General features: G+C 41.3%; 1 protein-coding gene across 2 annotated transcripts in view; it reads right to left on the minus strand.

The window, feature by feature from the left end:
* The window catches only part of ZNF532 (zinc finger protein 532), a 388,260-nt gene that overhangs the window by 273,529 nt on the left and 93,232 nt on the right, over nt 1-21,499 (minus strand). The gene's annotated exons all lie outside the window — the stretch shown is intronic.

A 21,499-nucleotide genomic window follows, 5' to 3' on the forward strand; every position in this document is an offset into this window, starting at 1 on the left:
CTACAAATACAAAGCTCTGCCTCAAGAAACAAAAACAAAAGGGGCCTCACGTGTTTGATGTTGCAAGACCATCATTAGATTTGCAGTTCCTCTATCATGCCACCACTGCACAACCTGGGAAGCAGACATGCCAATAGCCCAATGCCTGCAAATACATATTTGCCGCACAATCTTCAGTACTTGGTGCTGGACTAGACTGTTCTCCCATAACCACTTAGTAATTCCAACAGTCAGCCTTGAGTTGTATACCCTGCAATCAGGAGAATTTGATCTATTTGCAAACCATGTTCTCCATTTCTGATGATTGACAGCTTACATTTTCATGACAGGTAGTTTGAAAAGTGATGGAGGGTGGTAAAGGGCACCAAGCCTCCCTACCCCCTCCCAAAAAAGAAAACAAGATAAAGGGTCATTGAAGCTGTGTCCATCGGTTGCTTACTGCCTCCGAAAACCAGCTGGAAATCCACTATTTCCCGCCACATTACGCAAGCTCAAATTCGACTTGAATATGGCCTAAGAAACCAGATCCCCGACAGACAAGGTGCACTAGTCAAGTACTATTGGAGGATGCGGGATGCAGAAGAAAACACACTCGCCCACTATTGTTGGGTAGCAATTGAAAAGCAAACCAGGTTAAAAAATTCAATCTTTAAAGCTCTGAAGGCCTCGCTCTCCGCACTGAAGTTAGAGGAGGCATGGCTTACTGTTCCTACCTATTCCGACTTTAAATATGTGGTCAACAAAGCTATGAAACGGTATTCTTTATCATTAGATAAAACAGCCCGAGCAACAACAAAACACGCCTGGTCTGTGATACAGACATACCAGAGGTTGCAACCCCAACCCTACTTGCTAGACCACTTCCCGCACCACAAAAAGCACTTCTTCACGCTACTAAGTCTTGGGTCATACGCACCAAAGGATCTAACCCCGAAATGGAAATACGCATAGCAATCAAAGGAATGTCGCCTGAGCGGAGCTTGTGATGAGTCCTTGCTGAATCTACTATGCATCTGCCTTGCCCTAATAGAAACGCGTAAAATGGGTCTTCGGGAGGTCTTCAGGAAGGAACAAATAAGAGCAGCAGTGGATTACTATCTCAGGGGCTCATCTATCCCACGGTCCTGCAGAGGTATACATTTTCTAAAAAACGCGGCAAAAGAACTGGCCAATGCAGAACCTGCTAACCAACTCATGCAGCGCTAGAACATTTGGCTCCGAATTCCTTCGACAGTCTTGCTTACATGTTAACACTTTTAAAAAATATCGCCTTTTTACATCTTTTACAAAAATAACAACAATGTATATCTTTGCATGTTTTATTCATGGTGGTTTTCCCACCCTTTTATGATTTTTTTTAATGAAATCAAATAAAAGTATATTTGACTGACTGATAGTAGTTTTCAGCTTGTTTTCCCTGACACCGTGTGATTTCGGCTCCTCACAGGGTGACAGGGTGAAGGGAGCCGAAATAGTGTGACCGGGTGAAGGGAGCCGAAATCGTGACACACGGTGGCACTTTATGAGTTGGCAGGTCTGCTAATATGTCTGGTTGGAAAGTATAGGATGAATATGCTGTATAAGTTGTTCAGAGTGAGCTGTGCAAAGCTGAGCATAACGGGCAGAGAACGTTGGAAGCAAGGATTTGATTGATGGGGAAACAGTTGAATATATAAGCTGGGATGATTTGGTTCGAGTACTTCAATCCAGCGATGTGCGAGATGTAATGATTTGTGCGCTTTGTAGCTTACTCACAATTTTGGCCACAGGACATCCACAGACCCAACTGCAGTAGTCAGTGCCAGAGAGGGAGAGCCACAACTATGACAAGAGTGGTCGGGACATTAGTTAGAAGAAACGAGAGTACCACTGGGAGAAGTTAGAAATGTTCAAACACGCTTTTAAATCGCAGAGTTAACCTGAGAGGAGGCAGACAGTTAAGTGTCAAAGGTAACTCAAAGTTCCCAATAGATTTGGGAGGTTTGGAAGGAATGCGGACGTAGAGAGTAAGATATTCAAATTTTTCTGGGTCAATGAGTAAGATGTCAGATTTTGCACCATCCATGCGGAAATAGTTGTCTCGCATTCAATTATGTACTTGTTACTGATGGATGTCCTCAACATACATATGATAGCCAACACTGAGGAAGTTAACAGTTGCTGTGAGTGAAGCCATACAAGCGTTGAAGAAAGTCTGTGAAATAAGTAATCCTTGTGGCACCCAAAAAGTCTTAAGTGAATTTCGATATCTTCTGAGAAGAGGAGGCAGCCAAAAGAAGAAACACATGTTTATGTTCCAGGTGACACCTCTTTACCTTCAAACAGGGCCGGACTAGCCGTAGCAGGCATCTGGCTTTTCACTAGAAGACTGGAAGGGTGGGGGCAAGTTGTGCAGTGGTGGGGGGCGGTGGGGGTGGTTAGGTTCTATTACAATGGGCAAATTTTGTAGCAGTAATGTCAGCTCCCAGTAACAAAAGCAGCAGTGCTTCACACTTACACCGCAGTACCCCACCCCTCGGTGGCCAGTTAGACAAAATTCCCTGGGCTGATTTGGGTTCCAAGTCCGACCCTACCTTCAAGCAAATGAATATGCACCACACACCTCATTTACTTTATGCCAGGCTTAGCCCTCAGTCATTGGAAGCCTGATAGGAAGTTGGAATTTACTTTGAGTTCCTTCTTGAGACATATACGATGTATGTAAGATCAACCAAAGAGGTAATACATGGTCTCCAAACATTGTGGTGCGCACGGGTTGACCATAACCAACAATTCAGCAGGAACTATTGAATGGGTAATTTGTGGTTAGTTTTATTTTCTCGGTTTCACATCTTGTATGAAACCCCAGCCCCTGGCAAATAAAGGTATACTTTATTACTCAGATGGAAGGAGCGGACTGCTGCATTCACCTATATGGAGTTTGAGAGAATAGGTGTACTTACTATCCAGCTGGTACACCCTGCCCCTGCACCTCAGGCAATCCTTGTCGCTGACCCAATTCAGAAAGGATCGCAGGCCTGGCTTTTCGACTGAACATCCTCGCCCAGACAGATCAGCAGCAGCACCTCCCCTTTCGGCATCTTGAGACCCTCACGGGTGAGCAGTCGCGCTATATAAACTCCTGATTGAGTGATGGATTGCTACAAACCTACTTCCTGAGCTATTGCCCAGCATCAAATGGTTAAGAATTTTTATCACTTCTAAGTCCTGTGGAAAGTAAATTAGTTCTTAACATGTGTTTTCGTTTGCATCCCGACACTTCCATAATCACAGCAAAATCAAATAGCTGTTAGGTTCTTTTGAAGTACCTGCAACTAGACCACTGTGTTATTTTAAGGTGGGCAATGTGAAACAGGCTTTTGGATTCTCTTTAGAGTTATGTGTGAAACGTACCTGAAACAAACAATGCTTTTTCTACAGTACTTAGAATTATTTTTTTCTTGTACGTTTTTGTTTAACAATGCTTCATAAGCAAGCATGGGCACTTGCATTAGAAAGGCTTATTGGCTTTGTCATTACTTGTTGACGATGATGCTGGACAGCTACATAAATGCACAACATGTAATGATATGGCTACTCGCCGAAAAAACGCTTCAATGCCTCGTCAGGGGGAGTAAGCGCTATGCAAATGCAATTACAATACAATACAATATGTAAATGTAAATAAAAAGTAATTACAAATAAAAATACTGGAGCTTTTCATTTTTCATTGAGAAAGGAATACACACTTCGGTAAGAAATGCTGTACAGAGAAACAGTGCAACGGTATGAAAGTTCATATTCAGCTTCGATGGAAAACTGAGTTGACTGAGAGGCTAATAAAGGCTTAACAATCAGTTAAAGACAGGAGACTGATGGAGAATGGTGGAGAAACAAAATGTTGTATACCCCTACTGAAATTACACTTCCATAACCATAACTTGAACTAATGGAATGATGTGTGAAATTAACCAACCTAGAATAAACATTACACCAACACTAGTACACGTGGAAACTAATTTTGCTTATGTTGCAATCATAATTAACTAATCATGTGGGTTTGTCGTGTCCTGAACTAATGCAAAGCTTCAAAATAAGTAAAAGCAGCATAAATGTGCTTTTTGTACATGTATTTGTGGCAGAAACCGTAGGATAAGTGAGTATAAATTGCATAAATGTCGCTCATTTGCTAGGTAATAATTAACAGGGAAACCCTAGTATGGACGAAGGTAAACAGAAAGGCTATAGTTCCATATTTAACATTTATTTGTGTTTGTTTCTATGATAGTTCCCATTTTTGTTCGTGAGGCCTATCAGAAAAATTGAGTCACTCGATTACTGTGGCCATAAGAGAAATACACATGCACGAATAAAGCAGAGAATGAATGCGAGGTGACTGTGCCTGAACAGCGCGGTTCAAGGCCACCATGCCCCGAGAATACAGATGACTGCCAACAACTGTGGATGTCAATATTGTATAACGTGGGAATATGTTTGAATATAGCAATTTGAGAACGTGACTAGCCCGGACATTTTCTGAAACAAAGGACCTATTACATTTTAGCTGACACAACGGAAGGCGAATATTAAAAAGATGAGGTTATGCTCATCTACCCCAAATTTTCCAATCAGGATTCGAGTTTTTGCTGTTAGTTACTTTTGTAGATAGATTAAGTTAGTGAAAAAGGTATAAAAAGTGCTGATTTTACTTGAGAAAAAACTCCTCTTAAATTTCCTCCAGAGATGCTGTCGGAATGCTGATTTTTCCTGAGATGTAAGACTTAGAATAATTTTCTATTTTTCTTTGAATGAGGACTGAGCTTTAGATGAGGTTATTAGTCAGGGAAGTTAGGAGAAAATGAATTTTGGGAACTATCTGTCTTTTGCTAATACTTGCGTTCTGCATCTAAATAATAATATCTGAATTTTCTAAAATAAATGAATAAAACTGTCTGAGATGAAACTCTTATTCTTCAATGTCATATTTGAATAAAGAAATAAATAAAGTGAATAAACTTTTAGACATGCTAAACTTTGCTTTTAATAAAAATTAGCTAAATGGAGAATTAAGTTGGTTTTGTATTTTCCTACGCCTAATTTTTTACTAGCAGATTCGTCGACCACAATGGTGGCGTGTCTAAACAAATGTTTTGTTAATGAAACCATGGTAAACTCATTTAAACAGCAGGTGTAAATAGTATAAATATCCAGTTTTAGTTTAAACACTTCACTATGATACAGCAGCTCTTCTTTGAATCTCACCAATCCATGGAGTAGGATGGAAGTGTTTTGTGAGTGACCCGCAGTGTTATGGGCCCCATTGCCGTGTATATGTATGATTTTGTACTTCAGGGAAAGGTGACATGGTTTTAGAAATTATTTCCGGAGTAGCGCTGCATCAGTAATTAGCTTGGTAGCAGAGCATTGGTTGCTATAGAATTAGCTAGGATTATGTATAAAGTGTTATATAAGGGTTTTGATGTACAGAATTATGACTAACATCTGTTGAGTTTGTATTACGTTATATGTAGTCCTGAAAAGGCTTCAGAGTATTGCGAGAAGCTGGTGCCTTTGTCTGCAGGAAGTGTGGCAAGTGAGGTCGCACGTCGCATAGTCTTTTTCAAAAGGTAGTATCGTCGTATACTGCAGTGGTATCGTTGTATATCACAAGTGGTGTCGTCGCACATCACAAGTTTAGGGACCTTACGTGTGAAAGGATAAATGCATAGCAAGGACAGCCTATAAAATCTTAGCTTTCAAGTGCAGGGATCAATGCGTATCCTGATTTTAAAACTTACTGCTGAGAGAGTAAGAGAACTCAACCCGAGCTTGAGAGAAGGGTAAAGGTAGAGGTAAGCGCTACTTTGTCGGCGATTGTAAAATTCTGTGGTAGAGAAGAGGTAAGCGCTGTCTACCAAAAATACAGAATACTTGTGTAATTGAAAAAACTATTACTTTTGTTTAGCGAAACAGACGAATGGAGTTGTATTGTGTAAGTTACTAACCGATTCAGTTGAATATTTTGTAAATACGGCTTCTCGAGAAACCTTGTAAAGGAGGGGTCAGTCGGTGCTGCAGAAGCCAGAGCGCTGGTGACGTCAAAAGTGTCGAGCTGGGATTGGTCCTCGTCACCAAGACAGAGTAAGGGCTGATTGGTGCATCACAAAAAGCAGCAAAACTATTAGTTAAGCACTAAGAAGACGTATCTTGTTCTAATTGGTACGCTAGTGTAAACCGCGCTGTGATAGGTTGGTGTTACGGAACAGCAACAGGGAAGTACGCAATCTTTTGAAAGACAGGGAATATACAGAAAATGGATTACTATCACGAAGAGGAAAAGAAGAAACCTTCATGGTTCAAGAAATTGAAAAATGCGTTTGTGAAGGACAAGGCAGTAGTAACAATTGAGGGAAAATTACTTCCAAAGCCGAAAACGCCTGTGTCGTAATGGAGAAGACAATCTGTCTAGAAAGGTTAGTGTATAAGTTTATTCATCAATAGGCTGGACCATCAGAGCAGGGTGGCTACAGCCTCTGTGTGAGACCGTCAACGGACTCCTATAGAACCACCAGTACAAAACACTGGAACAATAGTGTTCTCATTTACAACCATTCTAAAACAAGCCTAAGTAACTACATGGGTCTTCCCTTAATATAAAAACAACAAGCATTTACAATGCAATGGTTTTGCCTTTGTTAAAGTTAGAGCTATTGGCATTGCTCTTGACATTATTTTTATTTATGGTTTTTTTTAGCAAATAAATGGCATTGTCATTTACAATAGCAGGGCAGTGCACAGGGAAGGGGGGGCGAGGAGAGACGAAGGAGAGCTGCGGGCTCAGGGAAGGGGGGGCGAGGAGAGATGAAGGAGAGCTGCGGGCTCAGGGAAGGGGGGGCGAGGAGAGACGAAGGAGAGCTGCGGGCTCTTGTTGTAATGCTTGCATGGATGAGTTGGTGGATGCATGGATGGGTGCATGCATGGATGGGTGTATGGATGGGTGTATGGATAGATGCATGGATGGGTGGATGGATAGCCAATCCCTCAACAATTTATGCAATCCACCAACCCATCCAACCAACAACCCATCCATGCATCCACCCATACATCCATGCATCATGCATACATCCATCCACCCACTGCGTCCCACTCCGACCCCTCTAAATATAACTCATTTTTTCTGTATATAGAGATGACTGTATTCACTAGTATATGCAGTAGACCTTTCTACTCTAACATTCCTATGTGACTCTTGCAGTACATCTATTCATATCCCTTCTATATGTATATAGAAATATAACGAGAATCAACAGTCTCTTCTTTGTGTGACTACATCTAGTACATTTCAATTGTTTTCCTGTTTGTATCTTTTACTTAACGCATGTAATCCAAAGTCCTTAGGTTTGGCAACTGGTTCTTATGTAAAGCGCTCCGACACCTTCGGGTAAAGTTCGCGCTACATAAAATCACATTAAATAAAACTTTACCCTACAAATCCAACCATCCATTTGTGCCTAGGCTTACATTTTACGGCCTCGAAGCACACAGAGAAGGGACTGTTTACTAAGTCGAGGCTTTGTAGGGTGCATGGCAGGGGACAGTTTTAGGCGCCAAGGGAGGGTAGGGAGCAGAGTCAGAGTACTTCACGGAGGTAGGGGGCAGTTTTTTATGGTTCAGGGCAGGGGGCTGCGGTACTTTTTGGAGCATGGCCTTATTTTAAAGGGCTCAGTTCAGGTGGAGGAACGGCACAAAACACCAGGCAGACAGAGGGCAGAAGGACACAAAAACGAGGGGAAACAATTATAACTGAGGGCAGATTGGCACAAAAAACTAGGCAGACAGAGGGAAGAAGGACACAAAAACGAGGGGGGGTGATTGTAACGGAGGGCAGAACGGCACAAATCACGAGGCAGACAGAGGGAAGAAGGGACACAAAAACGAGGGAGGGATGATTCTAACGGAGGGCAGAACGGCACAAAAACGAGGGGAAAAAATTATAACTGAGGGCAGATTGGCACAAAACACCAGGCAGACAGAGGGAAGGAGGACACAAAAACGAGGGGGGGGGATGATTCTAACGGAGGCAGAACGGCACAAATCACGAGGCAGACAGACACAAAAACGAGGGGGGGGGATGATTCTAAGGGTAGGCAAAACGGCACAAAACACTAGGCAGACGGAGGGCAGAAGGACACAAAATCGAGGGGGGGGATGGTTGTAACGGAGGGCAGAACGGCACAGACACACCTGACACCACACTTCACATTCCAGAATACCTTAGAAGGACACACAATGAGATGGACACAAAGCAGAGGACAACACCAGACCCATCAGTGAAATCATTGCAAAACAGGACACTTAGTTAATAAATCATGTTAAGGACATGTACCATATCCTGCAAAGTAATCATAAGGTCAAAATCTAGAACCCAGCAAGCCATCGTCATAAAACCACATTCAATGCAGAGAATCCACCTAAATTCCCTTTAAGAACCCACCTAGCAAACATCCTAATAGCAAGCCGCAGAACCAGCCAGGTAATCATCCACACGACAAGCACGGGAATCAGGCCCACCGTGATCTGTAGCACTAGAACCCAAACAATCACCCCAGTTACAAGTCAAAGCAGGCTCTTAACAAAAATGCGGCCGTCGTTGGAGCCCCCCCTCTGGGGGCTCGACATCACCAAGGTGCCCGCTGAGCCCCTCTGGGCTCTCTGTAAATGAAAATGCCCCCGGAGCCTGCCACTAGGCTCTTAAAACAAACAATGCCCCACGTTGGCGGAGCGGGCGGCCCGCTGCCACAGGGCCGCTCGTCTGCTGCCGTTACGATGGAGTCCCGCTCGGGGGACTCAGGAAGAAAAGGGGCCTCCTGTGGGAGCGGCCCTCTGACCAGACGGTGCCGCTCACCTTGCCTGCCAACACTGTGCCTCTCGCAGGTACCACAGCGTCACCAGAGCTCCCCCCAGCCCATATCACTCACCGGGCGTTCTCCTCGGGGACTTCGCTCCTCTCCTCGGCCGCTTTTTCTCCCTGCAGCCTTCCAATGGCTTCCCGGCCCCACTCACTTTCAAAAGAAGCCCAAAACAAACATTCGTCCTACCAAAACAAGCCCAGCAAGCATTACAATGCCGGAGACACAGGGGGAGGAGGGAACGGGCACACATAGACAGCGGGAGGGGGGGACGGTAGGGCACACGGACAGTGGGAGGGGGGGCGGGAGAAGACAGCAAGCACTCACAAAAATGAGAAAAACATACCGGGCAAAGGCTTCAGTTCACACTGGGAGGGGGGCAGAACGGACACATGGGGAGGGGGGCGGAACAGACACGGACAGCGGGAGGGGGGGGGGCGGGAAACAGGGAAAAATTATATTAAATCAAATGCTCCTTACCTGATTGCCTCGTGGGAACTCGAATATTGCAGCCAACTCCAACAACAAACACTTGTGAAAAGACGAAAACGGGCCGACTCAAAAAAAAAAAATAACACACACCCACCGCCGCAATGACGATCCGAAGTGGGTGGAGAGGGAAAAAATGTCGGGAACGCCCCCGAATCTGGTCCGGCCTTGACGGACAGATCCGGCTCCCAATGGCTAGCCTCCATTTATGGAGCTAGCCAATGGGAGGAGGGGGCGAGGAGGGGGCGGATACCCGACCCCACAGAGAAACATAAGGATTTTGCTAGCGCATGCGTACTTCGTACGCATTGCCAAGCAAAACCTAAAAAGGAAGAAAACTAAACAGTGACAATATATAAACAGAAGAAGCAGGAAAAGAAGGAAAAAGAAGAAAGAGAGAAAGACAAGAAGAGATACTACTGTAGGAGGAAGAAAAAGACAAGGAAAAGAAAGAATATTACTTTCTATATCTAAAAGGAATTTGCTTAACTCATACACTGCGCCTCAGGGTAGTATTCCCCATACAATCTAAGTTGGAAGTATTATGTACACAAGACTTAGAGGTCTCTGCATCAGTGGAATTGTCATTCAACAGAGAAGAATGAATAGTTCTCTTTATTAAAAGAGATGTATTCCACCACTGCCCATTGCTGAGCTTGACGGAACTTCCTCTCACATCCAATACTTTGATTGGAGAGCTAACCTTAGAAGAACCTTTTTATACATGGACAGGTTTTTTAACACAAACATAATCACCTGATTCAAAATTAATATCTTTAACACTCATTTTCACATCAAAGTAGGATTTTTGTTTGTTCTGGACAGATTCAACTTGTTTCCTAACACTTTCATCAGATCATTGGGCACCTTTGACCCATTTGCACATCCACGCAGGACAAGAGATGGTAGCAGCCCTTCGTCCACGCAACAACTCAAAAGGTGAGACACCTGTTGTTGAGTGAGGTGTAGTGCGGTAAAACCACAACATACTCCTCACAGAATTAGCAACAAGACACTTGTTGGAAAGAGCCCATCGGATACATTCACCTAACACCCTATTCATGCGTTCAAGTAAGCCGTTAGTTTGGGGGTGATAAAGTGAACTCTTAAGATGTTTGATACAACAATTTTGAAGAAGATTTTAAAATTCTGAACTGACAAATTGTGTGCCATTGTCTGTTATTAAAAACTCTGGATATCCCTCCTTCAAGAAAACATCATTCAGAAACTCTATGGTAGTTACTTCTTTTACAAACTTGATCTCAGGCCACTTAGAATAATCCATGAGAACTAAACCAAATCTTGAAGATGAATCAAGTACATGGAAAGGACCTACAACATCCAACACCAACTTTACCCATGGTGTGGAAGGCATTTCTATGGGGGTAAGTGGAGGAGTACACAATTTAACAGCTTTGTCGTATCTTGAACAAATTACACAGGATTTAACATAATCATCTACAAGGCTATCCATTGAAGGCCACCAGAATGACAAACGTACTCTTTTTTCGTCAAAGTTGCACCAAGATGGCCTCCATGAGCATTCTTGACTAAACCTGCTCTCATAGTAAGAGGAGGTATGAGTTTGTCCCCCCTAAGCAACAGACCATCTTCAATTGTCAATTCATCTGCTACCTGTAAGAAGGTTTTGAAATCAAAAGACAAATTCCTCTCTTTAGGCCAATCCTTTTCAACAAAATTCATTACCTGAACTAATGAAAGATCATCTTTAAGAGCTTTACGCCATTTCTCCTCTGACACTGCACATAAATGAGGTACATCCACAGCCACTACAATAAAATCTTCTTTGTCCTCTTGTCTTAGATCTGTTTCGACCTCCACAATGTCTGAAGAACGAGATAAGAAATCTGCACATCCATTTTTTGAACCAGGAATATATTCCACTGAAAAACCAAACTGAAGAAGTTTAGAAGAATAATTCTACTAAAGTGCTGTGCACATCAGCGCTGGAGATGACAGCTCACAAACCATAGTAGTGCACTTGAAACAAAGTTAAAATACCCTTTGCTGGTATTAATACGCTGTGCACATCTGCGGTGCACTTAAAGTGCACAGATACAATCGTGGAGTACACGAAACTAGGTTTAAATGTCCTTTGCCGCTACCTTTGTCTGCCACTCCCTTTCTTTTATTGTGACGTGGAACTCACAGCTGACTGACGTTCGCTGAGCCGTGAAGAACGTTTCGGGCTCGCATGGATTATGACGCCATCAGGAAATACGCCTCACGCGCCTCAACGTCAACACGCTTCCAACTGCGACCTTGACCGTTGCCAAAACGCAACATTTCTTTTGCGTTCCAAAGCACCGTCCTCAATTTCTTTGCTTTCCGCCCTGCTCTCACATCGCAAAAAACATCGCGCAAGCACAGGAAAAGACTCTCCTTACTTGGATTGTCGTGGAGAGTGATCTGCTTTCGAACAGGCTTCTTCACGCTCTTCTGTGGCCACTTCTGTTAAGGATGAGTTTGTGGGTTCTTGATGATGGTCCAGCGCCCATCGCCATAAAGGATGTCGTAATGAAGAGAGGACACTCCGTCTGGAAAGGTCAGTTTATAAGTTTATTCATCAATAGGCTGGACCATCAGAGCAGGGCGGCTACAGTCTCTGTGTGAGACTGTCAACTGACTCCAATAGAACCACCAGTACAGAACACTGGAACAATACATTTACAACCATTCTAAAACAAGCCTAAGACACTACAGCCTGCTTCCAATATGTTGTCGAAATATGGTTACCATACGTGTGTTTGGTTAGAGAATTGAGCAAGGTATACCAGAAATGATGGTGCGCTAGCTTTCCCACAAGCTGGATCTTTTAATGTGGCAGTTTTGCGAAACTTGAGAGAAAGGATGATGAAGCTTGAGCCAAGACCTAGACCGACTCAATTTGAGGTTTTAGTGGAATGGGAAGATGAGATGCACGAAATGGAACCAGAAAGGTCGGAAAGGCATATCAGACCAAGAGGTCGATTGCGTGGTTTATGGGGAGAGACACATGAAAGTAGAATGCGCATATGGCGAAATGCTGACATGTGTGATGGCATGTATCCAGTCAAACTAGTGGATGAATATGAAGGGCGGAAATGCACAGAATAGAGGAAAAATGTGGAAACGGGGAGAGAAGGTTATGGTGATAGTGAATCAGAGGATGCTGTACTGGAAGAAATATTAAATAGGAGACCGCCACCGTATCAACCAGGTTCTCACCTAATGCTCCACCCGTAGACGAAAGAATTAATGAAACCCCAAGGCAATTTTCAAATTTTAGAGATGTACCAGAAAGAGTAGAAGTGAGATATAATCCGAGTACTTCAATGACAGAACCAAGACTTACCGGTACTCCCAAGCAAAATAGTGAACGAGAAAGTGTAAATAGAGTAGAAAAGCGAGGAACAAACAAGTACTGCTGAATATATACGATCTACAAATCAATTGACAGAAAAGATACAAGAACTTACGAAAAACATGGAAGCAGTAACAGTTCGATAGGACCTTTGATTTCAGTGTTTGAAAACCAAAGAATAAAAGAGCCAAGTATGACAATCCCTTTACAACAGAGTTTACAAAAAGTAAAAAAAATATTTATCCAGATTTGTCAGAAATAAGACGAGCAAATAATGTAAATCCGCCTGACTTGACTTTCAATCAGAGTTTACCGTATAAGTATGCGACCGGAGCGGAATCGGACTGCTACACCTGAAAAGAGCATAGAGAAAATAGATTTAACACAGACTCCTGTAGGACCATCAGAACAAGAATTAAGTGATTGGATTAAAACTTTGAAGTTAAAAGAACATGTACCTAAAGTATTTGATGTAGCAAGATTAAAAATCGATTTGGAAGAATTAATTATTGGAACAATTGGAACAGACAGATTAAAAACGTACCAAGATGATGAACTTATGTTCATGTGCAAAAGTAGAACATGGAAAGCGAAGTCTGTACATGATCAATTAGAGGGATTAGCAAACAAATTTGAAGTAGAATTCGCAAAGAATAAAACATTGCAGAAATCCTACAGAGTAGATTTTTCAGAACAAGACATTGAAAATATGAATACTGCAGGAAGGTTAACCCAAATAAAAGAATTGATTGTGCTGTTACGGAGATGGGGAGATGTGAATAAGTGGCAAGTGAAATGGGCAAAGAAGAAAGAAGAGGCTAGTGATAAATCTACATTAGCGTTCCCTGTGAGAGAAAAAGAGACAGTCGCAAATTAATTTCCTATGGGAGAAATACCAGGAGGAGGATATGTACATGTTCCTTGGAGTAGACAGGATATATTACCATTTACAAATGATTTCCCCAGATTGAGAGAAAAACCAGTAGAATGGTATCGACAGGTAGATCGATTTGTAAAAGTCTCAAAAGTATTATGGGTAGATCTGGATGGATTATTTGATATAGTTGTGCCAGCAGATTTGTGGACGGAGTGTAAAATAACTAAATTGGCCAAAGGAAGAATATCCTCGAGATAAAGTAACAGGTGCCCCATCACCTGAAGTGATGAGGAAATATGAACAAGTGATAGTATTTTTGAAAAATAAAATCCCACCAAAAGAACAGATTGGGTCAAAATAGACAGAACTACTCAGGAGCCTAAAGAATCTGTAAATGCATTTTATTAGAGATTGTTGTTGGTATTCAAACAGTATAGTGGATATGAAGAGTTGAGCGAAAAGGATATGAGTCACTTTATATTTCGATTTGTGTACGGATTAAGACCAGAAATTGGAGACATGATTAGGCATAGTATGATAGGATGGCAGTCGAGCACTGTAGATGATGTCTTAAGAAAAGCCAAATATTGTAGTGAAGAAATTGATGCCAAACAAAAGAAATTAACAGAAAAGGCTATGTGGGCACAAGTGAAGGTAGCAGAACACCAAGTGGCACAATTGCAAAATAAAAACACTGATACAAATCAAGGAAAATTGAAAGGAAATTTCCCCAAACCAAAATTAGTAGGAAACATAGAAGAGCTTAAGAAAAAGTTCCCTTGTCATAATTGCGGCAGGATAGGGCACTGGAAGAAAGAGTGTAAATATCCACCAAGAGTTAATCCAGAAAATACATAATTGAATCCACAGGTGCAGCATGAGGTAATTCAACAGCAACCGCAACAGCAGCAGATAGTTACTCAGCAAAGTCAGGTGCCACAACCGCCACTTCCACACAGTGTAAACCTACAGAGATACAGTGCAGAGACAGGATTCAGCGGAGGCGAGCAGGTAAACAGATTGCCTAGAGTGAATGAGAGTCCCCAGTATTGGTTACAAGAGGAAGGTGGGAGTGAGTCGGATGAAAGTTTCTGACGGTGCCTGAGAGGGGAAGAAGAGTGTGTGCTTGGAGCCACTCTTGAGGTAGATCAGTCTAGTCCATTTGTGAACGGAAAGGTGAATGATGTAGAAATAACTTTCCTAGTGACACTGGTGCTACCTGTTCTACTGTTAGGTCAGTGGAAGTCCAAAATCTTCCTCTCTCGGGAGACCACATCCAGGTTGTAGGCGTAGCTAATAGACAGATCAAAACCTCCTTAACACAACCAGTTGAAGTAGAAATGGGAGATTTTAAAGACATGCATCGATTTGTGGTGTGTGATAGTAGCCCCGTAAATTTGTTAGGACGTGACATTTTGTGCAAAATGAACTGTGCCATATATTGTTCACCAGATGGCATAGAACTGCAAACCCCAGATGAAGATAGCCTGTATAAAAATGACCATGCTCATGATTGAGGCAGAACAAAATAAGTTGTTTCCTGTGTTTGATCGAGAAAAGATACCTGATGAATTGAAAAAGGTAGTGAAAGAGAAGGTGTGGGATTTCACCGGAGAAGATATTGGATTGATGAAAGATGTAGATCCTGTAAAAGTCTCTATAAAAGAAGGTGCGAGTTACCCAAACGTTCCCCAATACAAAATGGCAGAAGAAATAATTGAAGGAATAACTCCAGTGATAAACAAAATGAATGAGCAAGGCATACTGAGAGAAATAGAAAGTAGTCCTTGTAATTCACCGATAATGGGATTGAAAAAGCCAAACGGAAGATTTAGGATTGTACAGGACCGTAGAAAGGTAAATCAAATAGTTGTCCCATGTTGTCCGATTGTACCAAATCCAGCAGTGATCTTATATCAAATTCCCCATGATGCAGAATGGTACACTGATCGATCTATGTAATGCGTTCTTTACAGTTCCATTACACCCAGAAAGCCAGCCAATTTTTGCGTTCCGATTCGGAAATCGTATTTTGGCATGGTGCCGTATTCCTCAAGGGTATACTGAAAGTCCATCAATCTTTAATTAATTGCTAAAAAAATCATTAGAAAGTTTGAGCATGCCTGGAGAGTCTGTATTGGTTCAATACATTGATGATCTCCTAGTGGCATCAAAGACAAAATATGCATGTGTAACAGATACCGTTGCATTGCTGAATCATTTGGCAGAAGAAGGACATAAAGTGTCCCCATCTAAATTACAATTTTCTCAAAAGGAAGTGCAATACTTAGGTCATAAGATTTCCAAAGGAATCAGACAAGTTACTGCAGAAAGTATCAAAATGATACAAGGAATGCAGCCACCAAAAACACAAAGTCAAGTGAGAATGTTCCTGGGAATGGTAAGTTACTGTAGACAGTGGATTAGCGGATTTTCACTGATGGCAAAACCATTACAGAGACTAACCAGAGCAGATATCAGAGACCCTATAATATTGACCAAAACTGAGATAGAAACATTTGAGCAGCTGAAAACGAGCCTATGTGAGGCTCCAGCTTTAGGGATGCCTGACTATTAAAAAGAGTTCGAACTGTACTGCAGTCAACGAGAAGGATGTGCATTGTCAGTACTAATCCAGAGACATGGAAAACTGACAAAGCCAATTGCATATTTCTCAGCTGTTGTAGACCCAGTTGCAAAAGCGTTGCCAGGTTGTCTGAAAGCAGTAGCAGATACAAGCATCAGTCTAGAACAAAGTGAAGGAATAGTGATGGGATTTCCTGTGAGGGTGTATGTACCTCATTCTGTGGAGATTCTCCGCACTAGGACCAAAACACAGTACCTGACCAATAATAGGATGACAAAATATGAGAAGACAATTCTGGGAGCAGAAAATTTGAAAAAATATGAGAAGACAATTCTGGGAGCAGAAAATGTGACAATCTCTAGATGCGTAAATGTGAACCCTTCTACATTATTGCCTAATACTATGGAAACTGAAGTGAGAAATGAGGTTGATCACAAATGTCTAGATGTTCTTGAATACTGTACCAAACCAAGACCAGACATCAGAGATAAGCCATTGCCTGAATCTGACTATGTGATGTTTGTTGATGGTTCGTGTCTGAGAACAGACGAGGGTGTCTTGAGTGCAGCATATGCCGTTTGCACAGTGGCAGATGTACTGGAAGCATCTTGTCTGAAAGGAATTCGTTCTGCTCAAATAGTAGAATTGATTGCTTTGATTCGAGCATGCGAACTGGGAAAGGAGATCAAGGTTACCACAGTGACCGACAGTCACTATGGTTTTGGAGTTGTCCATGATTACGGACAACTGTGGTCCCAAAGAGGTTATATGACTTCTGCAGGATCACCAATACGGAATGCAGAATTCATGAGAATGTTGATAGATGCAATTCAGTTGCCTGACAAGATTGCTGTGGTGAAGTGTGCGGCTCGTAAAAAGGAGGATGATTACATCACCCGAGGTAACAGGTATGTAGACTCCATTGCAAAATATTGTGCTAAAAATTTGGCATCCATCAATCGGGACAGGGAAAAGGAGCATGTTTCAAGTCTTTTAATGCTAACAACAGTAGTTGAAACTTGGCAGGAAGTGAGGCAAATGCAGGAAGAAGCTGATGAGGAAGAGAAAAATGTCTGGTTAAAAGCAGGTTGCAGACAAAGAGAGGAAGATGAAATTTGGGTTTACAAAGATGAAAGACCAGTAATACCCGATAGCATGATTTCAAACATGGCCCGAATGTATCATGGTCAAGCTCATATTAGAAGAGATGCCATGCTTTGCTTATTCAGACAAACGTGGTACAATCCCAAGTTCAGGATGATTGCTGAGAGCTTATGTCAAAGATGTGTTGTGTGTCAGCAGTTTAATCCAAACAGAAGAACAATTGTGAGTCTGGGAACCATAGGACGGGAGGGAGGTCCATTCACACTAATACAGTTGGATTTTATTGAGCCTCCACCTTGTAACCGACTCAGATATGTTTTAGTGGTCATATGTTTGTTCTCTCGATGGGTAGAGGCTTTCCCCACAAAAAGAAATGATGGGCTAACTGTAGCAAAATTGCTTTTACGTGAGCTTATCCCTAGGTTCAGCTTTCCAGTGACGATCGAAACTGATCGTGGCCCGCATTTTCAAAATGAGCTCATGCAAAGGATATGTGAAGCACTGGACATTCGTCTGAAACTGCATTGTGCTTACAGACCTGAGGCTTCAGGAGTAGTTGAACAAGTAAATGGAACAATTAAAAACAGGATTGCAAAAATGTGCTTGGCAACAGGACTGAAGTGGCCAGATGCCTTGCCACGTGTTTTATTGACCTTAAGGAGCATCCCTGACAGAAAAACTGGATTGAGTCCACATGAGATTTTAATGGGCAGGGTAATGAGACAGGCATTTGTACCAGCTGAAAAACTGCTAACTATTAATGATGACATCATACTGGATTACTGCAAAAACCTGTCTGACGTGGTGACTTCTGTGTTCCATCAGGTGGGAACTTAATCAAACACGAAAGAGAAAACTCCAGCTCATGATCTAGTTCCTGGAGACTGGGTTCGAATTAAAGTTGACCGCAGAAGAAATTGTTTGGTGCCTCGTTGGCAGAGACCAAGACAAGTCATATTGGTCAGCACCACTGCAGTTAAATCCGCTGGAGTAAAAAGATGGCTACACGCAAGCCATACTATACTATCCGTGTGTCTGAACCTGAAAATCCAAACGAGGAAGGTGAACTCACAACTGATTCTGACTCTGAAGGTGAACCAGAGAGAAGTCCAGATACTGAAGATCGACAGGAACGTCGACATCTGAAAGTATCAGAAGCAAGTTCTGCATCTGAAGGAGAAGAAGAAATTGTTGACATACCGAATTCTGAAGATCAATCTGAAGATCGAGAATTGGTAAAGACTGACACCAGTAAGGACACTGAGCAAAGTGAAAACAAGACTGGTGATCAAGAGAATACCGAAAAACAGTCTGAAAGCTCTGAAAGCAGGAACGAAAATCCGGACACTGGAAAAGAGGAAATAACTCACGATAAGGATGAGATTCCAAGTACCAGCTATGGAGATGTTCCTAACAGAGTGAAAGAACTGTCAAAGGAGATTCTGAAAAAGAAAAAGACATTATAAAGTTTGTCATAAATAAAACTGTTGAAGAGACTGAAAGTGAAACTGACGACAGTGAAGATGAAACTCCATTGAGAAAGAGTTCAAGAAAGAGGGCTTGGAGAGTGGAACATAATACCACGGAGCCTAAGACAAAAAGAGTTTGTCAAGGAGATAATTGGCCTAAAGGAAATGATGAACTGAGATTTAAACTGGTTAACAAAGAAAGAAAACAAGAAGATCAAGTAAATGAAATAACCAGTCAGAAGGAGTCGTTGGGAAAAAGAATAGAAGTTGTGCAAAGGCCAAAAAGAGTGAGAAGACCAAATCAGAAGTACAAATCACCTGAATGGACATATATAGTATTACCTCCAATTGAAGAAGTAAACAGCAATCAAGAGAATCTGAATTGTCCAAAGACAAATGGGAAAAGTGAGTAAAGAACTGAATCACAGAGAAAAGTGGTAATTGATCAAAGAGATAAGGTAAAGGTAAAACCTGAAACCCTGATGAAAGAGAGGGCACTGTAAGTGAAAAATAAAAGCTTGTAGGTGACACAAGGTCGAAGAAAATCTGTTAGAAAAATCGCTGTGTAAAAAAAAAATGTCTACTAATGATCATAAAACGAAATGTTCTATTTTTACAAAATGGTGTAGATCATGTTTGATATGTACAGGATTACTAACACTGATATGGATAATTTTGGCTATTGTCATTCCTTTTCAGGATAACTTAGTGAAGTTAAAACATAATGTGAGTTCAGGTGAACCAAATGTGGAATCAAAGTCTAACAAGCAGCATGTATATAGGCCAGAAATACATCAGGATAGTTCTATTAGTGATTTCACGAAGAATACATTTTCAAGATTGTTATCTGAGTATGTTAGGACAATGGATGCTAGTGACTGCTATGTATGTGTGAAATTACCCGCATCTGTTTCAGAAGGGGTGACATATCACCACCTTCCACTTACATATGGTGTTACATGTAGTGTGATTGCAAGCCTGTTTTATAAAACAGGGACGTTGGAATACTATTACTCAAATTCAGATGATGTGTTTGCTAAACTAAAAATAGTGGATATCATGAATAAGATAAAGCCTGCTAAATTATTTGGTGAATTCTTTTTAGAAATAGATGAATTGAGCCACGAGTACACTTTTAAAAATAATTTGACATGCAAAATGAGAGTTGAAGAAAAAGCATTTCTAGATATGGTTGAAGAGAGAATTGCTTATAAACGTAAAGAAAAAGTAAAGCATGAGAAATCCAAATATTGGACATTTGATGACGAAAATCTTGATGAAAGAAATGTGAATGTAGCTATAAACATAGACACTCCATTGTTAGGGAAATTCTGTATTAGGAGAGACAACACTGTGTATGACAATTATTTTGTGGGAGCAAGTCAATGTAAAGACACTTATAGAATCCTAAGGGGATGGGGATTTAAAGGGGGAAAAGATCCAGTTTTCCCTGGTATATACTTTATCTGTGGGAACAAAGCTTATTATAGATTACCAGACCACTGGTACGGGACCTGTTATGTGGGTTTGGTCTTTCCTAAAATCTTTCATGTAGATAGAGGTACTAATGGCATACATGAGATATGTAAACCTTTAAGTTGTAGAAAAAGAGTGAGTGTTATAGAAATAATAGGTGATGTTTTTGGAGCACTGATACCAGCAGTGAGAATATCTTTTAATGCAAATCGAATTCGAAGATTGTCAACGATAGTAGATCGTTTGTCAACAGACACAGCAGGGGGATTTTTAATGGTAAACACCGAAATGATTGCTATGAGAACTATGGTAATGCAAAATCGTCTTGCTCTTGACATAATATTAGCAAAAGAAGGAGGAGTTTGTGGAATTTTGAAGGTACAGCACTGCTGCACCTATATTCCAGATAAAAGTCATAATATTGAAAAGTACATTACAAATATTACAGAGTTGCATAAAGAAATTGAACCACTGGAAGTTGATGGTGTTCTTGAACAACTTGGTAAAAATATTTCAGCAGTTAAACGTTGGTTACAAGAAATAGGTACTTCTATTATAGGTAAGATACTAATTCCAGTAACAGTCATAGTATTAGTATTTCTAATGTTAAGATTATGTTGCATATATAGAAAAAGAAGGACTGCAAGAAAGTTAATAAAGAAAGCAATTCAAGAAAAGCGAGATAGGGAAAGAGAAAACTGTGATATAGACATGGAAGAATTTCGAGAAAAAGTCTTTAAGGAAACTAGAGAAGAAGATACTAGAGTATAAACAGTACTAATCTGGATAACTTGAAACATGTTTAGGTAAAATTTGCAAACTTTTGGGAGATATTTGGCGATAACATCACCAAAGGAGGGAGTTGATGGAGCAAGGTGGGAGAAACAAGATTTTGTATACCGCTTGTGAAATTACACTTCCATAACCATAACTTGAACTAATGGAATGATGTGTGAAATTAACCAACTTAGAATAAACATTGCACCTACACAAGTACACGTGGGAAACTAATTTTGCTTATGTTGCAATCATAATTAATGAATCATGTGATTTTGTCGTGTCCTGAACTAACGCAAAGCTTCAAAATAAGTAAAAGCAGCATAAATTTGCTTTTTGTAAAAGTATTTGTGGCAGAAACAGAAGGATAAGCGAGTATAAATGGCATAAATTTCGCTTATTTGCTAGGTAATAATTAACAGGGAAACCCTAGTGTGACGGGGCGGGTCGCCCCTGCGAGGACTACGA

The sequence above is a fragment of the Lissotriton helveticus genome, chromosome 2_1 (assembly GCF_964261635.1).
Source record: "Lissotriton helveticus chromosome 2_1, aLisHel1.1, whole genome shotgun sequence".
Lineage (NCBI taxonomy): Eukaryota > Metazoa > Chordata > Amphibia > Caudata > Salamandridae > Lissotriton > Lissotriton helveticus.